At 36.0% G+C, this 26979-nt stretch overlaps 1 pseudogene; it reads right to left on the bottom strand.

Annotated features, from left to right (window-relative positions):
- Nucleotides 1-929: 929 nt before the first annotated feature.
- Nucleotides 930-9191, bottom strand: LOC135630934 (uncharacterized; annotated as a pseudogene).
- Nucleotides 9192-26979: the final 17788 nt, after the last annotated feature.

The raw sequence follows: 26979 nt of genomic DNA, 5'->3' as shown, positions 1-26979 counted from the left end.
GTGACCTAATGACCCTAGAGCAAGGGGGCTAGCGATGGTGAGAAATAACATAACAAGCACGTAAGTTGCCACATGGTAACACGTGGCCGATAGGCCAATTGTCCAAAGTTTTTGTCGATTAGATATGGCTTGCATGTGGTAGTCGGATCTGAGAATGTGTGGCCATCACGAGTTACACATAGTCAAACGCACAACAATCCGAATGCCATGATTGGTGCGAACAAATAACGTAGGCCTTAAGAATGGGAAACATCATAGCATATCCATGTTCAAAACGTCACACGTTCTCTACTTGCCATTGATGATCTCGAATATAATTGTTCCTAAGTCACCTATATAAAGGATGTCAAGGTACGCACTTACACATGACTTCTCTTTGAGCACCAATCGACTAGTTCGACTAGTCTAAGCAACCTAAACTCGTGAGCTTACTTGATGATCGAATGAGCATTTATCGAATGAGCAATCTTAGACTTTTTTCTTTTCTTTTTTAACAAAACATCACTTATCCCAACTCCTTTGAACCATGGATGACACGTAAGTAGTTGAGGTCTAAATCTTGTCTAAGATCCCAGCAGATTTCTACATTGCTGAGCCAAATGATGACACCCACCAGGCAAAAGAGAGGAGCTAATCCACTACTTATCAATTTAGAATAAAATCTCGGAGGAATGACATTTGTTTAAGCTGACCAATGGATTCAATCATCATGAGATTTGATTACCTTTGGACATGGCTACTGTGTTGACCGAATAGCACGAAAAGAACAAGAGTTGTATCTGCTACCACATCTGCAGCTGGGATCTTAGCAGCGGATTACTGTTCTAAATGGGTGTTCTGAACAATAATGAATCACCTATTGCGAAGAGAACAAATAACTTGAAACAACAGTAATTTCTTTGTCTTCCTCCAAGATGATCAAACATAAATCACAGAAATCGTGGTACTAAATGAGATTAAATAGCATGTGTTTGTCACATCACTCTCACGTGTAATAATTTTCACAGGTATCCATGCAGGGTAACACCTTTTTTTGCGGAATTTCTACAATAATTTCACTAGTATGGCAATCTACCAACCCCATTCTTTTGACAAGGCTAAGCATAGAAAAATACAAGACATCTACCTCAAATTCTGAGCAAATCACCTAAAGCAAATCACCTGTATTTCCCGAGCTCCCTTTTCTTCTTAATTGTCCGGGCTCCATGATAAACAAAAGCATCAATAATTCCAGAAACAGTGAAGACACCTGAGAATCATGCAGAATCAGTTTCTGACTTAACCAACTTCTTGTTCAGGAAAAGCCAACAAAAAATATTTCAAACAACTAATTACCAGTTGAAGGCAGTACAAACAGAGAAGAATAAAGAAAACAAAAATGCACAAGCTGCTGCACTTGTAAACTATGAGATCTTAAGAGGGTCTAGACACAGTTATACTAGGTGGTTCACCCCCATCTTTTTTGTTTTAGTTTTGAAGCAGTAGTTATTATCCAACCTATGCTAATATCTTAACCTGTCTAGTAATATTTACAAATATTAAATGAAAGTGGGATGTTCATCATCACTGCTCATTGATGGTTTACTCAGTAGTTTAGCTCAAACAAGAGATAAAATCCTATATTGTTTCAAGTTGCATAGAAGATAAATTACAAACCTCCAATTATAGCACATAATTGAGTCAGGAAGTGAAGAATTGATCGATTTTCCTCTGTAAAAATCACCTGCAACACATTCAAGTAACAAAAGATTAGAATAAAGAATAAAAAAAGATATACATGCAATCCATTTAGACATCAAATAATGCAAGCATAAATTCCTGAAAACCTGCAAGAATACAAAGATTTAACCCTGACATCATTTTCACCACCAAGAATAAAAGGTCTTAAATGCAAAGTAATATTCCACTTGACATAATGAACTAATGATACATCAGACATATTTCATTTATAGCAATGCTCCTGTCAACAATGTCATGTTTAATCAGAATTATGCAGCTCTGAATACTGCAGATGCTCGTAAAACTGACTGTATCTTGACACTTAATTGGCCATCTACCAAATTCCTTCTTGAACTAAAAAATCCTTCAACAAATTTTTAGGTCTGATCTATTTCCTACATATTGTCATGTATGCCTTCTTGCAAGTACTTCAAATTTAATCCAAAGCCTCTCTGTTTGAAGTGGTAAAACTGAGTACATTGACTCTCCCTATATCCACATTAGAGGAAGCCTCTTGCACTAGGCCACCTTATTTGGTAAAACTTCTAAATCCCCATGCATAATGCAAACTTCTGAAAGAAATTTGTGGATGAATGCATCGTGGTAGAATCAACATGATAGAGGTAACATCAGAATATAGCTTTCAGTTGTGATTCACAGAAGTCTGACCATCGCTTCAAGTTCTAAATCTAAGTTACAGAAAACCCTCACTACAAAGTGGGAATTTTGAATGGCTGTTTGATAAAGAATTAGATTACGGTCCCTTCATTCTTTGACAATGATCTGTGTCCCATCTGACAAGCAACATAAAAGATGGAATGAAAGCCTTTATCAAACTTCATATTCCCAAATGCAAACCAGATTATCAACCTTATGTTGACAACTACTTGGTTTTGAGAAACATCCTTGTTCACAAAGTTTGACAAAAAGAATGGCCCCATCAAAAAGAAACCATTTGACAAAAAAAAATCTTACCTTTGCACAAATGAGAAAGCATTTGGAAGAACAGAATTATAGTCATCACAAAGCATTGTTTGCTACAAATCAAATGTGACTAGGAAACAATAGAAAATAAAATATAGATGAATATTCTTTCGAAAGGTTCTAATTCTATTTATATATGTATCAAATAAGAATTTAAATAGAGACGAAAACTAGAAAAAGTCATACTAAATATCAGCATTCTCATCTATGTGGAAGGCAACATTTTAGCAAGATTATTTATAGATATTGTCTCTCCTATACGCACATGAGCATTCTTCACATGCTTTCTCTCTGGTCAGGTTTACAAATAAGTAATCATGTTTGTGCTGCTCACCTTAATTGGTGAAAAGTCATAAAAGAAGTAAACCCCAGGAAGGGGTCTTGGATATACGCTTTCATCTCTGAAGTGCTCAGTCACCGAAAACTGCAAAATTAGGAATAACACTCACATTCAACAAGTTTTTCATTCATTCAAAGATAATAATTTCACATCAAAGTCAACTTTACTTGATTTGAATTAATCTTGTGTCCTCTGATGCCATGGTAGATAGTTGGAACTACCTGCAAAGTTAACAAGAAAAAACTCTTTGTGACTAATCTATGCAAAATTAAAATAACTCTGCACATTTGAAGCCAATCAATGGAGACAGTCAGTTTTAAGTTTTTGTGACATTTAATTGTAGGTAATGCGCTCACTTTGATGAAATACTGATACATCCCAAATGATCCTCCTTGTTTCCACTGTGCTCTGCATTTTAACAGAACTATAATCATTAGAAATGATGCTCTGGCCGCAAAAATGAGTACAATGAATGAAAATATTCATTATGAGTATTATTATAGAAAACAAATATTCTATGAACTTACCCATCAAGGGGGTTTACCACACCTGGGAACTCTTTTCCAAATGATAGTTTGTTTATTCTGTGGCTTATCTGTTGGTTGTAGTAAATAAAATTAGATATGTTGGAACTTCCAGAAATAGGAAAAGAAACTATTTACACTATTCCTTCCTTTCAATATGATGCTCACATTATAGCTTTCAGTTTGGAAGGCCAATAGATCATGCGCATGAATGCCCGATTGATGGAAGCTTTTTCCAGGGGAAAAGTGGAAATTTCCTGCTACTTTGCTGACATCCAAGAAACCATGGATGTTACATCCTTCCCCCTCTTCATCTTTGATCTTTTGAAAGAATCCTTCTCTTGTGCACTGGAATGGCAGTTCTAGATCAACATTAATTGAAACATGAAGCAAACATGAAGAACTGAAGATGAGAGAGATGTTAAAACTGACAAATCTAGTAGCAAAATGAAAGTTAATATGTAACCTAACAGGTATGTCACAACTGATAAGTCTGATATGGAAAAAATGTCTTAAAATCTAACCAAGCCTCTTTTTTTTTTTCTCAGTCTTACTTCTATCTCACTCACCGCTTGCCTCCCACTAGCCACAACGAGTGGAAAGATATTATTCCCCTATTTTTATTTATTTCTTTGTTATCATGTATTGGCTCTTCAGATTTGTGCACAATTTTTGGTTCTTTCTGCTGCAGAATATTTTTCTGTTCTTGTTCCATTTAGGTTTCCTTTGATTTCTGCACTGTTTTGCTGCCATTGTGTTTGTTTCCTTATTTAGTCATCTTTTCCATTCAGTGATCAGCTTCTTTAGTCCTGCTTTTTTTTTCTGTTTCCTGAACAGTTATTTTGGTCATTTTTCACCTTTTTCTCCCCTGCTACTTCTCATTTTCTTTATTAAATTTGTTTGGCTGTTTGTGCAAGAATTTTTTTTTGTTCTCCTGCTTTTCTATTTTTTATTTCTGCATTGATTCATTTCTGTGTTATCTTTTTTTTTTCAATTTTGAACATTCTTGTTCTAGGTGGCCACATATGTGGATGGCAAAGTTCATATTTTGGAGAATGTTGTGGTTTCTCATCTTTCATAAAAGACAATAACAATCCACAAAAGACTAGTCCACAATTGTTGTGGTCTCTCCAATGAATATTTGCAATTCAAATCATTTATGTTTTGCTATAGATAATAACTAATAACTTGTATAATAGAATATCTAGATCAACATTTATATAATTTTTAGGAACCTGCCTAAACTCCTAGGCCTTCTGCCTAGGCCTGTTAAAGGATCACTATCTGGGACTGCCTAGGTCTTTTAATCACCATGCAACTCAAAATCTAATAACATCAACTCTCTTGCAAACAGACAAATAATAGTTACACAGAACTAGATATGTACCCTTTGCATTTTGCACTAACATTTTCTGAGATGATTGAGAAAATGCTAATGCTAATGATATATATTCATAGAGAGAATCAACCTTAAGAGAACCTAACTTGAAACAATTAGCTACAGAAATGTATTGCTCACCTGTCACAGGTTGCAAATTAAGTTAAGATACTATGACGTTATATGTTATGTTGTCCAATACCAAAAGAGAGAAAAATGTAAAAGAGAAAAAAATGTAAATCATCAGTTGGAGTATAAACCTCTTTCTATGATAAGTGAGAATTGAATTGCTTCATAACAAAGATGTGCAAAAACAAGATAAGTTGAAGATAGGAGATGACATTATAAGAACCTGGTCGATCATATCAGGATTCGTTAGAGCCCATCCTTTCTTCTGGTATGCTTCACGAACCTCTTCACATGAATTGCAGCATTGATCATCTGACTAAAAAATATAGTGTAAGCAACTCAAAATTCTTTGATTGTTGACAACATCAGACACCGCAACAAAGAAAAACTATGAACCAAATCAATTATTGGGTTCAATTATCAATTATAGCAACTTACAGTTTCTGCACCATAACAAGTACCACAGTAAGCTTCATTATGATCAAGCCTTCCCCCATGCTTTTGTAAAGGCCTATCAATCTGTGTAAAACAGAGAAGCATGATAGTCTTGTGTCAGATAAAAACATTGAATTAACTTAGAATACATTGGCTAAAGGGAAAGCCCATCCTATACAAGATATTGGGGCTATTGGACTACACAATTCTTTACACAGTGACAGGCTGGCTAAATTTAATGGAATTAATATACCACTCTTCCTCAACACAACCCAGTATCTTGACTCCATATTTACATTGTCTCTAACATTAATTAGAGTCTTACATATGTGTAAAACTTTGCCCAAGCTTAAAAGACACCATGACATTTTAAATGTTCAATAATCACTTCACAGACACAATATATGAACTAGATGCATCTCATATATCAAAATCCTAATTTTTTTGTCAAGGAAGAAAAGAATCTGGAAAGTGATTTCATGTATATATATCAAACCTGCTTAAAAGAATCTAGTAATCTGACAGACACACCTTGGTCATAAACCTAAACATCATAAAGTTGATGCTTCCTTGAATTTTAAATGCATAACGAAAATAACAGTGTCCAAAATGCCTGATCACATTTCTATAAAACTTATTAGCCAGAAAATAGACAGCTCTCAGGATATATCAATCTAATTTAACATGTAGAAAGAAGATATAATAAGTGATTAGGCAAAAATCACGAAGCACAAAAAAGTTAGAATCCAGTCCAATGACAACAAGAGATTTCTTGCATAATTCTTATTAATTATGTAAAACTAATACTTGATTAGCATAGTAGAAGTTACCAACCTTTGGGGCACCAATACCTCCCTGCCTTTACTCGATAACATTCCCAAGATGATCTAATCTTTTCTTTGTTATATCATGCCTCTGCAAGTAGATGGACATAAAAAGGAACATAGCTGTCAAGGGAGGTAAATAGAATGGTCCATTCAACAAGGAAATTCAATATAAGAAAAGCCTCCCTAACATGAAGAGGAAAGTCTAGAAACATACAATATCATAGTGCTGCTCCCCGCTTATGTCAACTGTATCAACGCTAAGAAGCGTACAAGGAAGAGATGGAAACGTAATATCAAACTGCAAAACAAAGAGTATGAATTATCACTTTTTAATGATGCAATTGATGTTCGGAAGCTCTAGTTTGCAAGTATGATGTTGGCAAAGGAAAAAAGAAGTTATCAAATGCCACTAATATCCCACTTGGGTTATAACAAAAAAATGATTAGCAATGAAACCAATAAAAAGATTTCTGCTGCAACCAGCAAATATAAAATAATGGAGTTTAAGTAGATATACAATTAAATGCTTAGGTTTAAACTCAAGATTTCTGCGAATATAGCAGGTCCAAAACTTATAAGCATAAAAGATTCTTGTGCAAATATCACAGGCTTAAGATGCAAGGTGTGTTGCTAGTCTGTCTAAATATGTTGTACAAACAATAGTGTACCACCAATCAATTGCAATGTAGGCTCAATACTTACGTTAACATGTAACCTCTCTCCTCTTGAAGTATCCACAATCAGCTTAGTCTCAGTTGCTGAGTAAAGAAAAAGTCCTGCAGCAATAATAGCAAAGCACATTTATATGATACTCTAAGAACTATAAATATTTTTTATGCATATAATGTTTGGGTTTAGAAAAACAATAAGAAGAAATTATCTTGTCACAAAAAGAAACATTGATCACAAAAATAAAAGATATGTAGGAAAAGTTTGACCACGGATTCAAAAATAAAACCAACTGTTGATGCTGAAGTGAATCAGGTCACACATTTGTTTTCATGACAATGGTTCCTGCAAAACTTGAAATGGCATATGTATCCCACAAAAGGTTACACTGTTTTCTGAGCCCTGTTATCACACTCTTAGCAACACAAGCCTTGCATATGCAATTAGCTCTGAAAGGAGAGCTCCAAGCAGGGCTCAGCTCACAAGCAAGGCCACAATCATGAGACCCTGCCAAATGCCGACGTGAAGTTAGACTTGCATAAGGCATACTGGCATGCCACCTTTTCTTTGTAAACCTAAATTGTCATTGTCAGATCTAGCTGTAACCCTTAGGTGTTCATTGATATGAACAGATTAGTGGGCACTGGGCACCCACCTAATTTAATTGTTGTCCCATGTCCATCAACCCAAACTATCACATATAAGTTAACTTGAGTAATCTACAAGTAACAAAGTCTGGTTGCACACCTAGGCGATTGCCTAAGCTATTGTTAACCGAACTAGGAAGATATTGTGAATAGAAATGAGGATAACATAACAATGAACGAAAAAAAAATCCTCCAATTTATTACAGTCATGTTGGCCCAACTTGCTTGCCAAAGCATAACTGTTTCCAATAGCATATTTTCCAAGAAAAATATGACAAAGGATGAACAGATTATATTATAGGCTTAATAGCTAAATGCTAATGCACTAAAATGGGAAAAAAAATAATGCTATGAAATTGTGAGTTCAAAAAGTTGCAATATGCTAAGATGCTTAAAACAAAGAAAAGAATCAGGATCCATGTTTTAGCATCCTTAACGATAACCTAGTTTGTTTCCTGGAGTTCCTGCATTTTATTGTATACTATCCATTTTAAATTTCAAATTTTTGGTGTTCTTGTTAGCAGAGGTTGTCTTATGGATATCAGAAGCTACATTTAATGAGAAAATGCTGGAACCACTGTGCATATATCTCCTATTTAAGATCAAAGTATATGCAAGCATGCTGACGTAAAAAAAATCAGGCTTATATTTTCAATATCCATCCAATAAGAAGGCTAGGTTAGCAACAAACACGAGTGCAACTAATTTTAGAAAACTACAACTTAACTATTTCGCCCCTAAATAAAGAATTGAATCTATGTCTCTATAATAGTCTAGAAGGATTTTCATTTTTCTATGCAAAGCAATATGATCAGCCAAATATTGCACATCAGGTAAGCTGGAAAAGAAACCTGAACCGGAGACCTAAAAAGAAATGCTTTTTGAGAACGACAGCAACAACTCAAAACGAACTGAAACGGAAAACCCCTTTTTCCTAAGAAAACAACATCTCTGCAGTCGTTACATAATTAATACAACCAAAACCAATTATCTCATCGTAACATACCCAATCATAAGAGTCCATCACAAAAGAACCAAATCAACTAATAAAGCATATTTGATCGCCAAGCGGACCATTTTGAAAACGAGAAAAGAAGAAGTCAATCACCAAGATATCGAAAGGACTCACTAGTTTCTGAGATGAACAGCAAGAGTATGATGATGGAAGAGACGACGGTGATGACGCCTCCGGAGAAGGTCCGGCTGTAGAAATCCTCGTTAATTTTTGGGTACGCATCCAGATTCTTGAGCTTGTTAAGGATCTCCATGTCGAACGCCCACCGACGGCCCTGAAAACGCCCTATACCTTGGAACGGAAGGTAATCTAGGGTTTCTACCGGCGCTCCATCGGCGCCGAGGGCTGTCGGTGTCTTCAAGAGAGGCCCCCCGGAAAGCTCGTAATACGAAAGAAGGACCTCCGTCTTCCTTCACCGGCCCAATATATAGAGAGAAAGGGGCTATTTTGTGATTAAGCAAAGGTAAGGGAGTTAATATGTTAAACCAAAACCCATGCGGTGGGGTGGCTCTTTGTAAATTTGTGAAATGGAGGGTCGTTAGGTGAGAAGATTTGTGTACGACCATTATTAGTAAGAACGCGGAAGGTGAGTGGACCGACTCGGATCTTAAACGTAGTTGTCATTGCCTGGCGTCTCGCATCAGGCGAGGAATTTGTAGAAGATGGGGCCTCAATCCTAGCCGTCCGATCCGGATGGAATCGGCGATCAGGACACCTACCGAATCGGACGGATGGAGCTTCGCGCATATCACGCGGGTTAAAGCCCGCGTACGGATCGGATCCCGCTCGCTATTCCGGAGAAGGCGATACACGTAATCCGGCGTTGTCCGATGTGGCTCCGTCAGGAACCTAACATGTGGGACCCACTAGATAGTGAGCCGCGTAGGGAAGTTTTGGGTAAAAATTTAGGATACAAATATTATAAATCCAAGCAGAACAACTGTGCAATGAGCAGGAAGAGTAAAAAAAGATTATGAAAAATAAATGTAAAGTAGAATAAAAATAAATTTGGTAAAGAAATGAATGCAATTCCATCGTCAAAATGTGCATTGTTTCTTTCTTTCAGTTTTAATGATTTGACAAAATAATACGCGTACCTGAAGGAAACATATTTATCGTTCTGTGCAAAGACATCATTAATCAATCCCTCGATGATACGGAGAAAAAAAAAGGGGGGGGCATGTTGGATTACGGGTTCCCAAAAACACAAAAAAACACAAATTTTTCAACCTAAAGATGGCATCGGTTTAGATCGATGTTGACCAACCAAACGAGTGCTATGTGTTTTGTTGACCTTTATAGAAATTATTAAGTCATAATTGTCTCTACTCAAATTCATTCTTTGAAAAGACACCTACAGACATAAGTCACTATATAAGAATTGTATGCGCTGTGTGGGTCCCCGAACAATTTTATCCTTTCAAGGTGGGTGAATCCTATAATCACTCGTGAGAACTTATTGATCCACCTTACATGATCTTACTCTTTCGATGTTGCTGAATCCTAGATACCTCTTATATGGTGTGTATCATTTGATAGAGGTCCTATCATTATTTATCTTCTTTATTCACAAAGTCTGTAAATTGAGATAAATCTTATAAGGCACTTTTGAGAGTAAATGTGATTTTAATTTTATAATGCATTGATTCTCCTGCTACTTAATCGGGATTTAATAATAAGGTACTATCTTACGAAATAAATTTAAAACTGTATACTCAAGTCATGTTTGTTGGCCTCGTTATTTTGGTTAGAAAGGAGTCATTCAATGTTATCTTTATGGTTCCCGAGATGCCTTTTTCGTCTTCTTTGGTTTAAGCTTTCCTATCCCTTTTTTTTTTATAATCTTTGTAAATGAATAGATAAACTTTTTAGTTTTTTCTATAAAAAAGATTATATGAGAGATAGGGATACAACTTACCTAATCATGGTAATAATAATTTTTTTGTAAGAATAAATAGTAAAGATACGATTCAATTAAAGATCTTATGATAAACTATTAAGATCTTTACCAACTACATTAGTGACATCTTAAAAAAATATATCAATTGAAATTTTGAACCCTTAAACGTTCGATAAATATATCTATATTTAAGATGTACAAAAATTAATTTTTACCTATAGTATTGGTCAAAGATTGTAAAATCCATATCAGATAGTGACTTTGTAATGGATGTTTGAGAATGTCTTTGCTAAGAACAGTGATTTTCTAATAGAGCAACCAAAATTCAAATGAGCTAATATAGTTTTTAAAAATACCCTAAAAATGAGGAGGATATCTATTTCAGCCATATCACTTTTATGCTCAAGTATAAAAACAAGAAAAGAAAAGTTGATATTATTAGCAAAAGAGTCCAGGAGACTAATATAGCTACATCTAAAAATATAATCATATTTTTTCTCTAAGCCTATGAATTTTTTTCTTTAAGATCTATTGGTGCCTCTAAATGCAATACAAGTGAATTGCTACTGTTAACATCCCAGTCAGTCACATGTAATTTAAATCCACGTGCATAGAGAAGACTAAGATAGCCACCAAGATGTCTCTAAAGCTCTCACGACGTAAGATGTGATTTGCACATGCTCTAGGGATGATCTACATGAAAATTGAGATAGAATGGGTTTTGTAATCCAATCACTTTAACGTTGAAGTTAGTCTCCATATCAATGACTAAAAATAGTATAAAATATCTTACATCGATTATTGGACAAAAGATAAAATTTTACATCAAGTAAAAAGAAAAAAATTATTTCATGAAATATTCCTTGAAGGACCAACCTAAAATCATCCTTGATATCCATATGAGCAAACCAAAGAGGCAAGTCTTATCTCCTTTATGTCAATTCAATGAGCACGTGGTTGACCATGTGTCGAACTATCATTGGTTGAGAATATCCTCTATCATTTATCCCCCTTTCCAAAGGTACACTTTGAGAGCTCTCCTAGAGGAGTCGAATGTGTTACCCTTAGGTGGCATGACACATGGACTGTATAGAAGTGGAGGGGGGATCCCAAATTCTTGGCTAACCTAGTTGGGCCAAAATATGCTCGAGGAGGTTCAGAACTACTCGGCTAAGTCAGGTAGGGAGCTCGATGAGGGAGTTGGATTGAGATTAACCGACTTGGTCACCTTGGGCTCTCACCAACGAGGTTGGGTCCGGGCTAGTCGACTTGATCGCCTCGAGCGCTTGTCGAGAAGCTCAAAACAAGATTGGTTGACCTGGTCATCTTAAGTGCTCAATAAAGAGGTTGTGTTGGGGATGGTCACCCCAGTTGCCTTAGGAGCTCACCTTGGAGGTCGAGATGGGATTAATTGACTTGGTCAACTTTGAATATGTTAGGATCGAGTCAGCACTAAGAGGGGGGATGAATTAGTGTAGCGGATAAAAGTATCAGTTTAAAAATCTTTGTACATTAAAAAATAATTTCGGAAGATAGCTTGAAAGTGTGTTTGTTCATAAGGACTTCGGCAAGGCTTTTGTTATTGAAGCCGATGCCTCCGGAGTCAGAATTGGTGATGTACTAATCAAGATGGCCACTCCCTCACTTATACCAGTAAAGCATTATCTCCTTCTCATCTCAAGATGACTATTTACGCTAAGGAGATGCTCGCGATTATGCATATGGTGGCCAAATGGAGACCGTACTTGATCGGGCGACGCTTTCAAATCAAAATCGACCATAAAAGCCTAAAATATTTCTTAGAGCAGAAGATATCTTCCCCCGAGTAGCAAAAATTGGTAACAAAACTTCTTGGATATGATTATGAAATAACTTACAAAAAGGGGAAAGAGAATGTTGTTATAGATGCGCTTTCACGGCTACCCGAGCAAGTTGAATTTTCGGTCATTTCACTTCCGAATAGCAATTTCATTAAGGATATTAAGAGTGAATGATAGGAAGATCCGAAGACAAGTAAGATCATAAAAAAATTGGAGGAAGCACCAAGCTCCATGGCTCATTACAGTTAGGACTCAAAAGAATTACGCTATAAGGGATGCATTGTGCTTGTGCCAAATTCTACTTGTATAAAGACCATCCTTCAAGAGATGCATTCTACACTTGTGGCTACGTACTCCGGGTTCCTTAGAACCTATAAGAGAATTAAGCAAAATTTTTATTGAATAGGGATGAAAAATATCATTGCTAAATTTGTGGCATAATGTGATGTATGTCAACGACATAAAGGCGAGATAGTGGCAAGTCCCGGAAAGCTGCAACCTCTACCCGTGCCGGACTCAATATGGACTGATATATCAATGGACTTTATTAAAGGGCTTCCCTCATCATAAGGGAAAGGGACAATTCTTATCATGGTTAATCGCCTTATAAAGTATGCTCACTTTTGTGTTGTTCGTAATCCCTACACTACTTCTAGTATTGCTTGAATCTTTATGGAGAATATTATAAAATTACATGGGATGTCGAGATCTATTATAAGTGATCGTGATAGGGTCTTCACAAGCAGATTTTGGACAGAGTTATTCTAGATGCATGGTACTAAATTGAAAATGAGTATGGCGTATTATCCACAAACCGACGACCAGACTGAAGTAGTGAGCAGGTGCTTGGAGATATACCTCAGATGCTTCACCAGTGACTGGTCAAAAGAGTGGACAAAGTGGCTTCCTTGAGCCAATGTGTTAGGACTCTAGCTAGGAGAGTCCTAATTGAGAGGGACATTCATGTAAAACCTACCTAAGTCGACCCCTATTAAAGAGGTGAAGAGGCCGGCTAGGGTTAGGAGGTTATTTCTTAGAGAAGAATTAGGAGATGTAAAGGAATAGGAGTCTTGAGTAGGAGTCTTATTAGGAGTTGGTTAGAAGTGGGAGTCTTGAGTAGGAGTCCTATTATGAGTTAAGGTTTAGAAGCCCTATAAATAGCTATGTATTCCTCCTCGTTTGATAAGCAATTGATGAACCTTTTCGGCAGCCTTTGAGCAGCAACTTAGAGGGAGGAACCCTTATAGAGTTCCAAGGAGGCTGATCCCCTAAAGAGATCAACCCCAAGTTTAGAATCTGCAAGGGTTCTAACAGAGTGGTGGTATAATACAACTTATCATTCATCCACAAAATGTACTCCCTATGAGGCTATGTATGGCTGACCTCTCCTTGTGATCCTAAAATATGTGTTGGGCACCTCTAAAGTAGAACAAGTAGATAGAGAACTATAGGATAGAGACAAAATGCTGAAGTTGCTAAAAGATAATCTCACTATAACTCAAGCAAGGATGCAATAACAATATGATCAATACAAAGGCGAAAGAGGATTTTCAGTAGGAGATTGGGTCTTCCTATGGCTCCAGCCATACAAGCAAACATCAATCCATACCAGAGTATCTATGAATCTTTCACCATGGTTCTATAGACCTTACCAAATTTTAGAGCACATCAGAGAGGTAGCATACAGATTGGACTTACCCGCCAGCTCCTGAATCCATCCAGTCTTTCATGTGTCATGTTTAAAGCTCAAGCTGGGACAAAACGAGATAGCCCAAAGCTATCTACCAAATATGATTACCCAAGGATAACTCCAGACCTAGCCAAGTACCATTATTGATCGACAGATCGTGACTCGATGACGACGACTCATTACTGAAGTGCTAATACAATGGGCCAACCTACTAGCAGAAGATGCCACTTGGGAGAACTATGATGACTTGACGATCAAATTTACAGAATTCATGGAGCGTCAGCCTCGAGGACAAGGCTGATTTGAAAAGGACAGATATGTTAGGACTCTAGCTAGGAGAGTCCTAATTGAGTTTCATTGAAAGGGGCATTCATGCAAAACCTACCTAGTTGACCCCTATTAATGAGGTGAAGAGGCTAGCTAAGGTTAGAATTAGTTTAGAGGTTGCTTCTTAGAGAAGCATTAGGAGTTGGTTAGAAGTAGGAGTTCTATTAGGAGTTGGTTAGAAGTAGGAGTCTTAAGTAGGAGTCCTATTAGGAGTTGGGGTTTAGAAGCCCTATAAATAGTTATGTATTCTTCCTCTTTTCTCAATGAATAGATGAATTCTTTTAGCAGCCTTTGAGCAGCAATCTGGAAGAAGGAACCCCTATAGAGTTCCAAAAAGGTCGATCCCCTAAAGAGATCAACCCCAAGCTTAGAATCCATAAGGGTTCTAATAGTTTCGTACAGGCACATGCATTTCATTGTTCTGCATGTGTTTCTGATATATCCCAATTTTATTGTTCACAATATATTTTTATACTCTGGTGTTTGTGGGATAATGTGAACATTTGCTAGAAATAGTAAAGGGATTGTTTGGACCTTTGCCAGAAATGGTAAAGGGTATGTGCCTAGAGCCTGCGATGTTCTAGATTATGTTTGGTGATCATTCAAAAATAGATAGACCATATTATGTTATGATCCCACTTTACCTTCTATCTATTTGATATGATATCCAGAGCTTTGGTTATATACTTCTATGTGTGCTTTGGATAAGAATGAAATGAATGAAACGTCAAATATGACATTTGAGCTTCTATTTCATATTTATTCTTTGATATATTCCAAAATGCTTCTTATGCCTTCGAAATGTTCATACGCCATCGATACGCTTTGAAATATTTTATTTTCCATTGATATGTTCCAAAATATTTCCTATGCCATTGATATACTCCGAAATTCTTCCTATGCCATTAATATGTTCCGAATATGCTATTGATATGCTTTGAAATGTTTCATATGCTATTGATATACTCCGAAATATTTCATATACCATTGATATACTTCGAAATATTTTATATGTCGTTGATATGCTTCGAAACATTTCATACGCCCTTGATATGCTCCAAAATGTTTCATATGTCATTGATATGCTTTGTAACATTTCATACGCCATTGATATGCTCCAAAATATTTCATATACCATTGATATATTCCGAAATATTTCATACACCATTAATATGCCCTGAAATACTCCTTACGTTAATGATTTTCTCCAATTAGTCTTTACTCCCTTGTTATGAATAAAACATGCTTCAAGTGAAATGACATTGTAATTCTACATTCGTTGAGTGGTTATTTATGAACTCTTGTATCCCTACCTTGTATTTGGTACCTTATTTGTTTGAAACTGTCCTCTTTTACCATGGATATGTTAGTCACTTGTTGAGCTCTATATGCTCACACTATTGCTATATAAATTTTTTAGGATAGCTTGTTGCTCGCTAGAATGTTTAAATTGAGTTGAGGCTACGAAAAGTTAGAAGATTTTAGGGCAAACCTTTAGTGGATGATAAGTTTTTGTTGTATAAGTATATTTAGTGTCTAATTGAATGTTGATGGTAAACCTAAACTTATGAGTTTTGTAAAAGTTTAAAGAACATCTTATGTTTAGGATTTTGGAGTGTTAAGTTAATTAGTGTAATGATATGAACATATGGTAAATATTAGTTTTTGTGATTGTAGAGAATACTACACTTGTGGATTTATTAGGTGGTTATTGACTTGGTGAGTTGGCTTCAGATTTTATGATTCATCGAGTGATGTGGTATATGATTTTAAATTGCACAAGTTTTATGAATTGTGGAATTATGGATGTGAACGATTTGAATATTTTCTTAGTATCCTCAAATATATGTTTGGATCCTAGAATGGATTGTTGATTAAAATTTTAATATTATCGATTTAAGACAGGGTCACACCTTTTGATTATGATAATTCGACAAGGGGCGTGACAGATATGGTATCAGAGTATGGTTTGAGTATCACTAAGATATTTGATATGTTTGATGTGCAAAATATGTTGAGGTCTAGTAAACTATAATGATTTCTTATGCTTCTAGACAACTAAAGAGTTATGAACTTAATTATCTAACTCATAATTTGGAATCGGCAGCAATTATTTTTGCCCTAAAGATTTAGAGGCATTACTAGTATTGGCGGACATTGAAGTCTTTACTGATCACAAGAGTTTAAGATATATTTTTACTCAAAAAGAGTTAAACATGAGACAATGGAGCTAGATAGAAATTCTAGATGATTATGATTGTACTATTTGTTATCACCCGGGGAAAGCCAATGTTGTAGCTAATGTACTTCGTAGAAAATCTACAAGTTTTATAACTAGACTGGTTGTGAAATAATGGAAGTTATTAGAAGAAAATTTTGATTTGATAAGGAAAGGGCAAGACCCAATGATGTTGATGGTCAGTATCCAGGTGCAATCTTAATCTCATCTTTCGTCGAAAGAGGTATAACAAATTTAGAGGACTAAAATTTTGTTTTAACGAGGGGAGAGTCTACCATCCCTCATTTTAAAAAATTTTATAAGGGCTTATTTATAATGAAGGGATCTAAGTATAAATTTTAGAAATTAGATATGATTTGTAAAAGATTTATATTGAGTTTAAAAAAAAAAATGGAGGACATATGTCACTAGCTAACCTAAGGATGGTGCCACCTATGTTTGTTCTATGGATGACACATAGGCTTCTTTCATGCATGCTTACCACCTAGCAATCCTTGTGTTAGCCAAACCTAAGTAATTAAAGGAGAAACTAAAGAAAAACTTAACAAAGGAGCTGTAACCAGCGTAAGTTTGTGAAGAGAAGGGAAGAGGAATTAAAGTATAGGAAGAAGAAGCTTTGCTTTGGCTTGAGATTTTGCTTCAATTCCATACATTTATGACTCAAATTTTTCTAATGCAAGAGTTCTAACTCCTTTCTACAAAAATCTTGATCTCTGATTTCATCTTAATTCTGAAAATTTTAGAATATTTTGGCTTCATACTTGATATTTCTATCGTTTGGGAATAAAATTGTAAATCTAGAATTTTTCGAGATTTGATCTTTCTATATTGTTCTAGCCATAACTTTCTACACCGATTTTGGATTTAGGAGAAACAAAATTCATCCAAAAATAGACTCATAGGTCTTTCTTTTGACACTAATATTGGTAAATTTAAAGTCTAATTACTTATCCAAACTATTATTTAAGCTGACCCAATGAAATCTACAAAATAGAGATTATGTAGTTCTGGCCTTTTAGTACTCTCTTGCTTATAACTCTCTATTGGGAACTCTGATTTATGTGAAACATGATTTATTGGAAACTACACTCGTATATCTTTATTGTATAAATGATTTGAAAGATTTAGAGAATAAATACCTATTGAATCATCTATTCTAATCAAATTTATGAATTCTACAAAATAGAGATAATGTTCTCTGACCTTTAGTTACTAAACTGTTTATAACTCCTTGTTCAAAACTCTAATTCATGTAAAGCTTAAATTATCTAAATCTAGATTGACATATATTTCTATTGACACCTAATTTGTGCAATTTGGAGTATAATTGGTTATCCAAATATTTCATGTAATGTGCCTCTCAAATTTTATTATAATCAAGCATGGATCGATTTCGCATATTCTTGTTTCATCTCTTTGGAAATTGATTTCAGCTAAAATCCTTACTTCAGTTGAGCTTTATATTATTGCTTTGAATTTATATATACTCTTGTCCTTCAATTATTTATATACCTGAATCCATTATGTAAAGTTCATATTTGTATCACAATATTTCATATAGGCACATGCATTCTGTTGTTCCGCATGTGTTTCTGATATGTCCCAATTTTATTGTTCACAATACTCATTTATATTTTGGTGTTTGTAGGATAATATAAACTTTTACTAGAAATGATAAAGGGATTATTTAGACCTTTGCTAGAAATGGTAAAGGGTATTTGCCTAGAGCCCACGATACTCTAGATTATGTTTGGTGATCATTCAAAAATGGATGGACCATATTATATTATGATCCCATTTCACCTTCTATCTATTTGATATGATATCTAGAGCTTTGGTTATATGCTTCTATGTATGTTTTGGATAAGAATGAAATGAATGCAACATCAAATACAACATTTGAACTTCTATTTCGTATTTATTCTTTGATATATTTCAAAATGCTTCTTATGCCTCTGAAATGTTCATACACCATCGATATGTTTTGAAATATTTTATTTGCCACTGATATATTTCAAAATATTTCCTATGCCATTGATATACTCTGAAATGCTTTCTATGCCATTGATATGTTCCGAATATGCCATTGATATGCTTTAAAATGTTTCATATACTATCGATATATTCCAAAACATTTTATACACTATTAATATGCTTCAAAAGATTTCATATGTTGTTGATATGCTCCAAAACATTTCATACGCCCTTGATATACTTTAAAAATTTTCATATGCCATTGATATGCTCCGTAACATTTCATACGCCATTGATATGCTCCGAAATATTTCATATACCATTGATATATTCTAAAACATTTCATACGTTATTGATATGCCCCGAAATGCTCCTTTTATCAATGATTTACTCCAATTAGTCTTTACTCCCTTGTTATGAACAAAATATACTTCGAGTAAAATGACATTGTAATTCTGCATTCGTTGAGTGGCTATCTATGAACTTTTGTATCCCTGCCTTATATTCGGTACCTTATTTGTTTGAAACTATCCTCTTTTGTCATGGATATGTTAGTCATTTGCTGAGCTCTATATGCTCATTTCATTGCTATATTAATTTTTCAAGATAGCTTGTCACTCGCTAGAATGTTTAAATTTTAATATTATCAATTTAAGACAGGATCACACCTCTTGATTGTGATAATTTGGGGGGGTGCGGGGTGCGTGACATAGTCCCTAGAGATGGAGGCACCCGAAGAGCCTTAGGCCCTTGAGGTGGCTCGAGCACCCAAGGCCTCCTCAAGGAAGAAGGGAGGTAGGCATATATCAGTGTACGAGCTTTGTAAGAGCTAGGCATTGCCCTTTATGGCATTGAAGATTACTGACATCCCGACACTAATCACCGACAAAGAGCTTCGATCGAGGTGGGACAATCTATAGGCTGACCAATGTGTGTGGAATGATGATAATGTTAGGACCGTTTCAACACTAAGAGGGGGGGTGAATTAGTGCAGCCCGTATCGGAAAGTGTTTAAGCTTAGAGAGCAAGTGAGAGTAGTAGATAATTGAATCAATAAGTAATGACAATGAAAAGCAGAAAGAAAGTGCAAATCGAGTTTATAGTGGTTTAGTCGTCGCGACCTACGTCGACTCCTGATTTCTCTTCCGTCGACGCCACCGGCATTCACTAACGATCTTTTTTCAATGGGCAAAGACCAACTACCCTCTTATAACTCTTTATCCTTTTCACAAGTTTAGGAGACAACCTTTACAAGTCTCACACTTCTCTTAAAATGATCACAAAACTTAAGGAGGAGGAGGATACTTAGCACTTTTTCATAACTTTCAACTCAGAATCATAGCCCCTTTCTACTCTATTTCTTGCTTGCCCAAGAAAAAAGAGTGGGATATTTATAGACCCTAAATGGCTTAAAAAATGAGCTAAAAAAGGTCTGATCTCAGGTTTTCAGGGTACTAACACTACCACTACCATTATTAGGCGGTACCATCGCTTGCAACGCTACCAACTAGCTATACCACCGCCCAGTCTGGATAGTACTATCGCTTGGCAGACTAACACTAGGTAGTACAACCACCTGATATAGTCTTGAAGATTATCTGGGTGGTACCACCACCGCCTGACACTGGCTATACCATCGTCTAAGTTTCCTGAAGACGTATACTGTCTCACAAGTGGTTCCACTACCTAACCTGGTAGTACCACCGCTTAGGCCAGTTTCAAAACATTGAATTGAGCTTTCAATAGGCATAATTCAACCCTAATTTAGGCCCAAATGGCCCCTAATCAAGTTGGCATGGTTACACCCAAAACTAACTCAATTAGACTCTAGACTACTTCAATCTAGACAAACATGATTACAAGCGTGAATCCTATATTATTCGGCATGTCATTGGTTCATTCGATGTTTCGTCCAATCCTTTATCGCATCACCCTCTCCTTCGGCGTATTGCCCAATCGGCATGTTGACCTCCCGCAATATCCGATCTCCTTAGCGCAATGTTCGATCCTTGGGCCCGATGCCCGAACTCATGGCATGAAATCCCTCCAGCACATCGATCAATCCATCAGCTTGACGTCCAATCTTCTGACATGATCCACTCTAGCCCAATATCCGATTCTTCTTGCTTCAATCGATTTGTCTTTCCATGATCGAAGTTAATTCAGTGTCACTCAAACGCATATTAGATCATAATTTCATTAATTGATTTCATCATCACAATATGAGATTCAATAATCTCCCCCTTTTTAATGATGATAACCAATTAATGATGGAGTTTAAACAAAACTCCCCTTATCAATATGTCATATTGAAATAAAGCAAACTTGAAAAAAAAATGATAGCCTTCTAATCCAAGTTAAAATAATTTTAATCATGAATCATATAAAAAATGATAACCTTCTAATCCAAGTTAAAATAATTTTAATCATGAATCATATGCAATACATTATATCAACATAAACATTAATTACATCATCATCATAAGTTGAAGTGTTGCATGCATAATTCCAAATCATCATACATATTTTTAAAATATAAAATCATCATTACTTTGGGCATAATATGCATGATACCAAAACATTAATATTTTCAAATCATCATTACTTCTCCCCCTTTCTCATCAACAAAAGGAGAAAAGTGCAACTAGCAAATTTTTAAAATATGCAAGCTAGTAAGTTTGCAAGTTTTACATCACTTTTGAACATATAAGCTATTAGGACTGAAATTAGCACTAAGAGAGAGAGAGGGGGGTGTGAATTAGTGCATACGTAAAAATTACGTCGAGTCAAAAATCTTCATACGATAAAAGCTCATATTGGAAATGTTTAACTTTGAAAACATTCATAAGAGTGTGTAGCTAAAGTAATGAGGAATTAAAGCAGTTTCCAATAAAGATAAATAGCAAAACAGAAATACAAACCGAGTTTTATAATAGTTCGATCGTCGTGACCTACATCCACTCCCGATTCTTCTTCATTCGAGACCACCAGCTTCCACTACTGATCTACTTTCAATAAGTGAAGATCAACTATCCTTTTACATTCTTTTTCCTTTTCATGGGTTTAGGAGACAACACTTACAAGCCTCACACCTCTCTTGAATGATCTTAAAACTAGAAAGTAAGGAGGAGGACACTTAGCAATTTTTCAACCTAGAATAGCAACCCCTTTCTCCTCTAATTCATACTTGTCTATGTAGGAATAGCTGGGGTATTTATAGACCCCAAATACCTTCAAAAATGGAGCCAAAAAAGGTCTCATCCTGGGTTTCCGGGGTACTAGCAGTACCACCACTTATGCTGGGCGGTACCACCACTTGTGTTGGGTGTTAGGAAATTTAGGGGGTGACATCACATGTGCAGCAGAAGAACATTAAAAATAAAATATCCAATTTCCCAAAAATGTGTTTGTTATCGTGCGAAGATTGGTATGCAAAAATCGCGAAACTTAAAACTGCACATATAAAAGATTATGTTACTTAGGGAGATTGCATATCTATGAATCCCTGCAGATCTCTAGGAGAGGGTGAAGGAGGTCAAGCGCCCTCCTATCTAGCGGTGATCTATACAGTAGGGCTGCGACGATGCTCCTCAAAACTCCAAGCCTGCTTTGAGAAGGAGAAAGGGAGGAGAATAGGAGAGATAAACCAAAAAGGCTCTAGCCGATGAACCATTGATTCCCTCTTATTTATAGAGGTCCCCTATCAACATAACCTTAATTGATCCAGCCCTATTGGGTATTGGATCTCCATCGAACTACCCAAGCCTCTTAGATTAGTGGATCTCTATCCAATAATCTCTCATTGGCTTTTATTGGATCTCATCCATAGGATCTAATAATTCAGGGGATTACTGGATATCCAATAAGATAGGGGCTCTAACGGATATCTCATATCTGAACCTCTACTCATCGCAACGCCTACCATATGTGAGTGACCCTCTAGGCCCAATATTAAGCTGGCCATGAGCCATACTTGTTAGAACTCCTTCTATCTCAGTGAATGATTATCTCCATAATAATTTACTCGACTCATCGACTACGGACGTACTAGGCCACTACGCTATAGTCCCTAGACGATACAGGGGAATCTAATTTATTTGACTTGTCTGTCCTCAATTATCATGTACCTATAATCCCTCATCTATTTAATATCCCAGAGACTATATACAGGGTATGGTGCTGTCAAATTCATATGGTTTCTACTCGAGTCATACTTTAATCGGATTCTCCTAGAGAACCCTTTCACTCTCAATTTGAATGACCCTGACCAGGGATTTGTTTGAGTAAGAACATATGAGATATTTCTCTCATGGCACTGAGAGTGGATGATCCTCTATTGACACTCAATAGTCATCATAAGGTTGGCTACCACTCCCGATAATCGACTATGCTAGATTTGGAACCTCTAGACCTATAAGTCCGGTATCAAAGAATGGAGTACTCATATAGGACATTCTTGGTATCTCAAGTCTAAGGACTAGATATACCGATGAGACTATGGAATCACTACCTGATAATAAGGCATCATCAACCATCCATCATTCCGTATACAGATCAATCAGTGAACTCATTCTCTAATGAGCACTTATACTACATCCCTAGTGTATCCACATGAGCAGCTATGAGACCAGTTGCATCCATCATATAGACGGATATACAACATACTAGTCTGTCCGGTTATCTCGATGTCCCTCTCGAATAACCTATGACTGAGATTATGTAGGATCTATGTTTAAAGGCGAATCGGTCTCATTATCATGATCTCATCATGATCTGATTCCCATTGCACATATCCATAGACATCACAATATATTCAAGCAATAAGCTATATAAAGTGATAAAATTTTAGATAATAATAATAAGCAAAAAGACTACGTGTCATGTAATATGTGCCATCACTTACGTGATTGGCTTGCGGGGCACCTATGACTAGCAATCTCCCACTTGATCTAAAGCCAATCACCTATGTGTCTGATCCCCATCAGACCCCTATGATACTCAAAGACAATCTAAGACAATGCTTTGTCGGTAGATTTACGATGTTATCTTCAGATGGAACTCTTTCCACTATTACATTTCCTCGAGCCACGATCTCTCTAATCAGGTGGAACCTCCTCAGAATACTTCTGATGAGACCTGAGTTCCCTCGCTTGAGCAATTACCCCGTTGTTGTCACAATATAAGGGAATCGACTCCTCGTTGCCCAGCATGACTCCCAGATCTGTGATGAACTTCTTCATCCAGACTCTATCATTTGTTGCCTCTACTACAGCAATGTACTCTGCCTCTATGGTCGAGTCAACAGTAGTATCTTGCTTGGAACTCTTCCAGCATATTGCTTCTCCATTTAGGTGTACACAATCCCCGAATTCGACTTGCTATCATAGACATCGGACAGGAAACTCAAGTCTGTGTAGCCTTCAACTCTGAGGCTACAGCCTCCATATACTAGTAAAAGATCCTTAGTCCTTCTCAAGTACTTAAAGTCACGCCTCTCAAAATATCCATGATATTAAAATTTTCATCGCAAACCAATCCAGGATCCAAACTAACATTTGAGGACACTGAAAAATATTCTATCAAATTCACATCTATAAAACCTGTGCAGTTTATAAACATACAACACATTGCTCGATGATTCATAAAATCTGAACCCAACTCACCAAATTAATAACCACAACATAAATTCACAAGTGTGGGAGTCTATACAGTCACAAAACCAACGTTTACCATAAGTTCATATCGTTACACGAATTAAACTTAACATTCCAGAATCCTAAACATGAGAGGTCCTTTAAACTTATGCAACATCCACAAGTTTAGATTCATCGTCAACATTTCATTAGATGCAGAGTGTACTTATACAACAAAAACATATATACTAATAAAGATCTGCGCAAAATCTTTTAGCTTTCCACTGCCTCAGCCCAATCTTAACATTTAAGTAAGCGACAAGCTATCCTGAAAAATTTATACAACAACGGGGTGAGCATATAAAGCTCAGCAAGTGACTAACATATCCATGTCAAACTAGGACAATTTCCAAAGAGATAAAGTTTCAAAATGCAAGGCAGAATATAAGAATTCATAGACGTAATATCATTAGATGCAAAATCACAAATGACATTTTAATCAAACATATTTGGTTCATAACAGATGGAGCATAGAGTAATTGGAGCATATCAACAACGAATGAAACGTTTCGGAGCATATCAATAACAAATGAAACATTTCGGAGCTTATCAATGACGTATGAAATGTTCCGGAGCATATCAACGACGTATGGGACATTTCGAAGCATATCAACAATGAATGAAACATTTCGGAGCTTATCAATGACGTATGTAATGTTCTAGAGCATATCAATGGCGTATGGAACATTTCGAAGCATATCAACGATAAATGAAACATTTCGGAGCATATAAATAACAAATGAAATGTTTCGAAGCTTATCAGTGGCGTATGAAATGTTCCGGAGCATATCAACGGCGTGTGGAATATTTCGGAGCATATCAATAACAAATACCAAACAGAAGCTCAAACGTCGTCTTTGACGTTGCATTCATATCATTCTTATCCAAAGCATGTACAAAAACACATAACCAAAGTTCTGGATATCATATCAAACATACAGAAGGTGTAGTGGGACCACAGACAGAATGTGATTCATCCATTTCTGAATGACCACCAGACAGAAGTCTCCCACGTCTGGGAGCTCCATCCACCCACGTCTAGGTGAAGTCAGAAGGGGCCGGCAGAGCATCGCAGGCTCTATGCATAACTCCCTTTACCATTTCTAGCAAAGGTTCGCATTATCCAACAACACTAAAGTACAAAAGGGCAGTATGAATAATAATTAGCATATATTGGAAGCACACGCGGAACAACAAACGTACATGTGCCTTTACGAGTCAATGCGATGCAAGCAACAATCTCTCACAAATGTGTTCAGATTTGGAATGAAATGAAAGCAAGAGTATACACGGATTCCAAGCAATCATATATAACTCAATTCAAATAAGAAGGTTAGATGAATTCAATATCCAAAGGAATGAAACTAGAATAGGCACATATCGAAAGCAAATGCGGATCAATGGGATATACATGTGCCTATATGTGTCAATGCGATATAGCATAAACATTACACAAAAGGATTCAAGAATGTAAATAATTTACAGACAAGATCAAACCAGAATTCAAGCACCAACATAAGCCTCAATTGAGTGAAAGGAACTGAATGGAATCTATTTTCAAACGAATGAAACTGAATACGCGAAATCGACCAAAGATCGATTTCTGACAGAATTCAAGAGGCACATTGAACAAATACTTCAGATTATCAATTATGCTCCAATACCCTTAAGAAAGAGAATGTCGAAAGATATATCAATCTATTTTCTGTTGAAATAAGTTTCGTACGAATGACGGTTTCCAACAAGGAGTTACCTTTGATTTGGTAACACAAGGTCAAAAATAAAATCACTATTTTGCAGAATTCATAAGGTCGGATTCAACAGATAATAGGGTAGGCATTTGAATTCAAAATTTTTCAGTCAATATGTCAGAAGAAAGGTTTACAAGTTTAGTTTCAAATGAAATTAGTTTGGTACAATTCAGAATTTCCAACAGGGACTTATAGGCATTTTAGTATCGAAAGGTCAGAAATCTCGATCCCTATTTTGCAGCTTCCATAGGCTCATTTGAAACAGACTTTTGGGTAAGTATTCGGCGTCCAAAATTTTCAAAATCAGAGTCAAAAGAAAGGTATAAGAGTCTACTTTTAAATGAATAAGGTCTTACCTAAATCTACGTTTTGTGCTAAAAATTATGGCTGAAATAATGTACAGGGGTGAGTTTACCAAAAATTTTTAGATCCATGATTTTTGTATCTAACAAGAGAAATATCCGGTTCTAGGCTGAAATCTTTCGAATAATTCAGAATAAATATGAGATCAAAGACTAATAATTCTATAGGATGGGATTAGAACACTTGCCTTTGAGAATTATGACCCTAAATGAGAAGATTTGAGCAAGAAATCTCAAAGCCCCAAATTTTTTTCTTCTTCTTATTCCCCCTTTTTCTTCTCTTCTTCATTCTTTCTTTATCCTGTTCTTCCACGTAGCTGCCTTCTCTGGTTCCTTATGAACGAAGGCAGAGAGGCTTAAATGGTGGAATTTGTAATTTTATATATTTTGCAGTTTAGTCCTTGTATTATTATATTTACGATTAGGTCCTCAGGGTTTACAAATTGGTCCTCAGATTTTTTTTTTGAACAAATCCCCCAAATCTTATAAATAAGTTCTCAGATTCATACTTTTGCTCTTTTATCAAATTTTAAATAGATACTTACATTACAAATAG

Source organism: Musa acuminata, chromosome BXJ3-2 (assembly GCF_036884655.1).
Source record: "Musa acuminata AAA Group cultivar baxijiao chromosome BXJ3-2, Cavendish_Baxijiao_AAA, whole genome shotgun sequence".
NCBI classification, from domain to species: domain Eukaryota; kingdom Viridiplantae; phylum Streptophyta; class Magnoliopsida; order Zingiberales; family Musaceae; genus Musa; species Musa acuminata.
This window is presented reverse-complemented; position numbering and strand designations above follow the sequence as displayed.